The sequence below is a fragment of the Ursus maritimus genome, unplaced genomic scaffold (assembly GCF_017311325.1).
Source record: "Ursus maritimus isolate PB19 unplaced genomic scaffold, ASM1731132v1 scaffold_11, whole genome shotgun sequence".
NCBI lineage: Eukaryota > Metazoa > Chordata > Mammalia > Carnivora > Ursidae > Ursus > Ursus maritimus.
The window spans coordinates 63805096-63812238 of NW_024423453.1; positions in this window are offsets into that span (position 1 = coordinate 63805096).

Genomic DNA, 7143 nt, shown 5'->3' on the forward strand with positions numbered 1-7143 from the left:
GAAAAGTTTGGTAATTTGGAAAGGAAGGTAGGAAGAGGTAATCAGAATTAAATCCGGAGGCATAGCTATGTAAGACTCTCTTTAAATTACCAAGTACAAGTCACGGACTCTGAAATTATATATATATGCATGGAATGGGACTCCAAGAAAGAGCCCGGGGTGAAGATAAGAACCAAACACGTTTCACTTCCCAATAGCAACCTAGGATCATCACAGCCTCCTCAGTATCTCGCACTTTCCATAAAGTAGAATGCTGCCTTCCTACAGCCACAGGCCGAATGAGAAGGAGGTTGAGAGATACAAAAGCACCAGTGCAATGAATCAAAACAGAATTCAAGGGATGAAAAAAAATTCAAGAGATAGGCCAGTGAAAGGGTCAGAAAGGGGTTAGATGGAGTCAAAAGAAGCTCCATTTAGATTTCAACCAAGATCAGTACCAGCTATTTCTCAAAAGCTTTTACAACTTCATGTAACTTAGCAACTGACCAGGTTTAGTTTTTGTTTTGTTTTTATCCATGTCAGTATCTCTGGAGTCACTCTCAGCAAAAATGCTTGGGATTGTGCATTCAGTAAGGGATGGGAGGCAAGGGGAAAAAATATGTGTTATGTCTTGTTTGGCATGGTTGTGACAATATAGGATAGCAAAAAGGATGAGCAAAAGGTCCAATCCTTGGGGTCCTCAAAAGAAAAATCAAAGCCTAAAGGCTATTCTTGTGATCCAGGCCAGTCCTCAGGACAGTGTGTCTCAGAAGACCCCTGTGGGACACGTCCTTGGGATGCTTCAGGATTTTATTCCTCACCTACCTGAAAATAAGAACCAATCCCCCAGGCAATTCGTCTTCATAGACCCCCTTGTTCTATCCCACACTGAACCCAAGGGGCTGGGAAATAAAGCAGGCTCTCTTACCCCACAAGAACTCTAGCCCCCATCCCCATAAGATTCTCTCTTCCTTGTGAAGACTATTTGGAAATGCCATGGCCAGTGAGCTATTCCAGTTGTGAGGGATGACTCTCACTGGAATGGTAGAATCACACGCACACACACACACACACCCTTGTTATGTCTTTGGTGCTGCCATGCTGTGGCAGTTGCAGGGACAGCTCCCAGCTTCCTCACTAGCGAGGCAGCTTAATGTGCATATCAGCACCACCTCAGTGGACAGCTCATAGCAGGGCCCTCTGTGGTGCTTGTCCTAGAAATTTTTTCAAAACTTAGTAAAGAAAGCAGACTTCCAAGTTGTGAACTCAACCACCCCTTTCACTCTGCCCTGAGGCAGAGCCAAGAAGCTCTGTGACCCTCTTTTGGCATAAGGAGAGTTCACACCTCCCCACAGGATGTCCATATAGCTTTTCATTTTAGAAAGTTAACTGGGGGTAGGTTGTTATCTGTTTAGACCCCAGTAATGCCACCAGGAAGTCTGAGTCTTTCTATCTTCCACTCTGCCAGTCTTAGCTCATAGGCTTTTTGTCACTAACAGTCTCAGGACTGCTGCCCCTGAGCCAGGTATCACATCTGCATTCAAGAAAGGTAGAAGGATGAAGGATCTCATTCCAGTAAACCTGTTCATTTTATTAAGAAAACAAGGGTTTTCCCTGAAGCATCCAGAGAGTCCCACTTAAGCCTCATGGGCCAGTACTGTCAGATGACCACTTCTAGCTGCAAAAGAGGTTGGGAGAATGAGTATTTAGCTTTCCTACCCTTTGTAGTCAAAGGGGCAAGGCAGGAAGGGGTTAAGATGACAAGCTAACCTGACTGCCATAAGCAAAAAAACATAACCACTGTTAGGTTATATACCACTGTGAGGCTACTTCTTTGTCTATAAAGTGGAATCGTTCTAGCACCTTCTTCATAGAGATTATATGAAGCTACATAGCATGGTTCCCATAGGATATGGGACACATGGGCTCTTCAGGTTCCAGTTCAAGCACTGGATAGTCCATATTCACAGAAGGTATGCCAGCAAAAATCCGGGTTACAAAGTGATGCTAATGTCTATAAAGAACTTTTTTGAGTCAAGTAAGGTGCACATCAATATAAAAGTCATAGAAAGCTTGAATCTTCATGACCTCAGAGCCCAAAACAATTTTTTCTAAAAAAGGTTGATATGTTTGATCACATTAAAAATAAAATTATTCCTAATTCACTGAAGAGAAGCTGGGGCTCAAGTAACTTGCCCAAGTTTATACAGTTAACAGTGTTCATGACAATAATAATTACTATTTTTGAAACACCTAGTATGTACATATATTCTGTTTAATCCCACAACAACCCATAGGTATCATTATCCCTACTAAACTAATCTAACTTAGAGAGCCAGCAAGGGAAGCCAGGGCTGTCTGATTCCAAAGCTCTGCCTGCTCCGCTCAAGTGTATGTACTTGGTCCTTCCGCCATCCAGAGATGGGACCCAGGGAATGATTAAAAGGAACATTCAAGCAGGTCTGTTCTGTGACATTGCTTTCAATAAATAAATTAAGCTACTGCAGATCAGCTGAGGGGAGAGGGATATTCAGCATAAACTATGATGAAGCAGAAACCATGACATACCCTTGTCCTGCAACCTGCTGACAAAGGAGCCAGGCTCTTAAATCTGGAGCTCATCCACCCACCACCAATTCCTGGCTAACTTCCTAGCCATCCCACAGGTTCTTCTCACCCCCTCAAGAAGAATCCTTCTCAAGTGACACTCCCCATCCAACCTGAGATACCACATTAGGGCAGCCTTGAAAAGTAGCCACATCTCTGGGAGGTGTTATTCATGTTGAGTTTATTAGAAATGAGTTTAATTCTTTCCCTTTTAAATAGACAGTCAACTAAGAACAAAAGGGAAAGGAAACTTACACAGGTTACATATTTTGAAAGGAAGTGGGAACTAGATTAGGTAAAAAAGAAAGAGCACTGGATGGAGAGTCGGAAGCCCTGGGTCTGATTGCTTCTTCGTTGATTGGTTGACTGGGTCAGTCTTTTCAACTGTACATGCTTCAAGGTCTCTTACAACTCAGGCCCCTAGGATGCAGGAAGCAGGTCTAAAAAGGCAGCTTTCCAAGAGAAGGGTCAAGATTTTACTTAATCACAAAGTATTATGAGGCCTCCAAGTGAAATTCAGGGACAATATTTTGAGGGCAGCCAATTAGGGGTGGAGGTAGGTAGGTGGAGATATAATGCAGGATATAATGCAGCTATCAACACTCACTGAGAAATCCAGGAAGAGCGTATTGCTTCCTGGAAGAAAGGGTGGAGGACACATCTATCCTGGATTACCCAGGGTGGGAAAAATATCAGTCCTTGTCTTTGCAGACGTCCGGCCCCATGCTACCCATCCGTGCAGTGAGATGAGTGGCCATGGTTCCCTTCCTAGGAAAAACCTGCTCTTAACTGAGAATGATTTTGGAACAGCCTGTTTGCTGGTAGGTCAAAGAAAATGAAGCTTCTTTATTGAGTCAGGAGATTAACTCCAGCATCAGCTTTATGCTAGGCACTGTGGGAGATACAGAAAAACCTAGAAGAAGACATGTACATAGAAGAAAACTTTCGTTGAGCACCAACTTTCAAGCCCAAGCCTGGGAGCTTTGCATCCATTATCTCACTTATTTCAGAGGTCACTCTTACAAAGTCAAAAGGAATAAACTTCCATGAGGAACTCGGATGACAATGATGATAATAATAATCATAATACCTAACATCTTTTGAGTGTTGATTGTGTGCCAGACACTGTTCTAAGCATTGTGATGTATTATCTCATTGACACAATGTGCCAGGAGGTCTCTTGATTTTTCCCTTCCTTGTCATAGTTTTCCCCTAATCATTGTGGCTTCTATTTCCTGAGTTTCCTTCCTGCCATGTAGGGCCTCTAAGTCTGTCTTTGATCTCAATCCATAAAGTGATTCTGGGAAAAAGAGGAGGTTGGTCTCCATAAGCTGAGAGCCCCCAGGGTGGCCTCGACCCAAATGGAAGCATCCAAGGAGAAGCACAGGAAAGAGCAGCTCTCTAGAGACCAGGTGCATTAAGGAAGGGGCATCCTTTAAGAAGTGATCCATCACTTATGACACTTAAAATGGAGCTGGGAAGAATCAGACGACAAGGATGACAGAAAGGAGCTCCCTGACTTAAGCCTAGAAAAACGAAACTGGTTGAGTTCCTTCCAGGTCTCATCTCCCTGACTCTCCGGCTTCCATCCTGAGAGGCCCCTGCCAGGAACTGGGTGGGGAGCTCAGCCTGGCTCAACACAAGGACTCTAAGTTTTAAGCCCAATTAGACTCTCCATTTGCTGCTTGACCCTTGATCTCTTAAGTAGTGTCTACACAACCCCAAGACATCTTATCATTTGAATCAGAAAATTCAGCCAGTCAATTCCCAGAGATCTGGACTCCAAATCTTTGGACCAGTTTGAAAGGATGCTTTTATTGGATTGATTAAATTGGCCAGATGTTCTCCCTTCATTTTGGCATGGCCTCGGGTCCATATCTGGTTACAGCACTGAGCCTGAAGGGAGGGATGAATGAGGAGCGAATGTGAGTTTTTTAAACCCAAGGTTCTGCTTACCTCACTTTGCTTAAATAAATTAGATTGAGTACCTTAGGTTTCTGTGAACCAAATCTATGGGAAATGCCTCAATGACACTTCTTTGGTCACAATTATAATTCTTAGGGCACTTAACAGTTTATAAGGCACTTCCACATGTATTATTTCATTGAGACTTGGTGCAAAGCAAGATATTATTTTTCTTATTTCGTAATCAAAAATCAGTATTCCTTCAGCCATAATGATCACCTCCCTCTAGCATAACCTAAGCAAAATTCAGCCTTCTCCTGCCTGTCATCAGGCTCAGCTCTTGGGATCTGAGATTCAGGGATCACTCACACCCAAAGGAAAGCAAATCTGGCCCCCAAAAAGACCATACAGAAACTTGCAGTCAAGATGATGCAGTTAAGTTCAAATTTTGGTGGACCTATCTGCTCCAACACATAGCACTGATAGAGAACACATTTCTTAGAAAATCTTTAAACATGTATAGCTTGACTCAAATACCAGATAAGCATCCACACGCTGCAAAGGGAACAGAGAAACAAAGGGTGAGAGTGAGCAGGACTAAAGCCACAGCTGTGCAGGCCAGGGTGCAGGGGCAGACAGTGGCAGCATGGAACTCTACTCCTGTAGACAGTGGTCACCCTAAGTGTCTTTTGTGAGACTAAGGATCACATCTTGCTTTATCCTTGAAGCCACATGCAGGATGGTACCCCTCTACTTCCCCAATCCCCTCCACTTTGCTCTTAAAAAGAGGCTTTAAAAACTGCTGAACAAAAGTCTTTAGGGCAGTGAGACTACTCTGAATGATACTAAAATGGTACATACGTGTCAGTATACATCCGTCCAAACCCTGCAGAATGGACAATACCAAAAGTGAACCTAATGTACTATGGACATTAGTGACAACACAAAAGTGAACTATGGACTTGGGGCAATGATGATGTGTCATTGTGGGTTTATCAGTTATAACAAATGTATCACTCTGGTTGAGGAGGCTATGCATATATGGGGACAAGGGTCTAGGGGAAATCTCTGTACCTTCTGCTCAGTATTGCTGTGAACCTAAAACCACTCTTAAAAGGAGTGTATTAAACACACACACACACACACACACACACACACACACATATTTGCTGAGAGCCCCCTGAGGCTGTGGTTATTCTAAACAGAGGGTCTGAGGACCTGCAGCTGGCTGCAGGAGGACCCAGAGGCAGTCTCATGACCAGGAATTAACCAAGCCAGTTGCTGACCCAGCTGGGTCAAATGTTGCTTAAGGACAAATAAGATGAGACTTCCCTGACTTCCATTCCCTTCTAGTCCTTCCAATCACTAAATATTAGAGTGCCCAGGGCTCTGTCTTCAGCCCCTTTGGGCTCTAGCTACATTCACTCACCTATAATATTCTTATAGCTTGATGTTTTTACCGAATGTATCCTTGTCGCCTTGACCCCCCTTTCTTAGCTCTAGGCTCATATAAGTAAATTTCAAGAGGACAGGGATTGTGTCATAATTCATCTGTGCATTCCTCGTGGTACCTAGAGCAACACTAAGACAGCAGGTCTCAGTGAGAGGTGCTGCACGAAACTGTCTGTCTCCTAAACACAAAGGCAAGATTGGCCATGCCTCCTAGAAAGATCAGTACTCATTTCTCAGGCCTGTAGTTTTACTCCTTGGATGCTCAAGGGTGGCTTGTCCTCATGGCGTTCCAAGAGAGCCTGTCCACCTTTGCTCCCACATAAATGCCATACTTCTCCTAACCTTGAACAAAATACCATCACCAACCCAGGAGAACTGGGATTTTCAGATCTCACACAACTGGAAACAAAAACAGCAGAGTTATTCAGCTCTGTCAGAATCATCTCCAGAACAAATCCAAGGGGATCCTGTGGTAAGACATGAGGAGATTTCTCCAAGGTTAAGCAGAGACAGTTGGTATAAGCTACACTGAAATGTAGTAGGTAGCCTCTAAAATACCCCCCAGTCATCCCACCCTCTGCTAGTGACACTTCCGCATAATCCCCTCCCCTTAAGTGGGGGCTGGATCTACCAATGTCTAAAGATTAGAATATGGCAGAAATGGTGGGATGTCATTTCCAAGACACAGTTAAAAAGGACTATGGCTTCATTCTGGGGCTCCCCCTTGCTCTCTCTAGAAGCAAGCTGCCATGTTGCAAGGCAGCCCCATGGAGAGGCCCCCATGGTGAGGACCTGAGGCCTGCCATAGCCACACGAGTGAGCAGGAATGCAGCTTCTCCCCCAGGGAGTCTCCCCCAGTTGAACCTTGAGCTGACAACTTGACGGCAGCCTCGTGAGGGACCTTTAGCGAGAATCGCTGGCTCAGCTACGTCTAGATTCCTGACCCACTTAAAAGCTGTCCAGTAATAAATGTTTGCTGTTTTCAGCTGCTATCTTTTGGGGTGATTTGTAATGCAGCAATAGAGGATGAATGCACCAGTTTTAACATGTATGACCCCCCCAATCTCTGCATACCTATTGTAGCTCTTTCCCACATTCGTTCAGATGTTAACATACTCACTCAATTGTTACACACACATTCAGTTCAGTTGTTATTCACATGTTGGTATTTTATTCACATTTGAATGCTAAACACAGTAC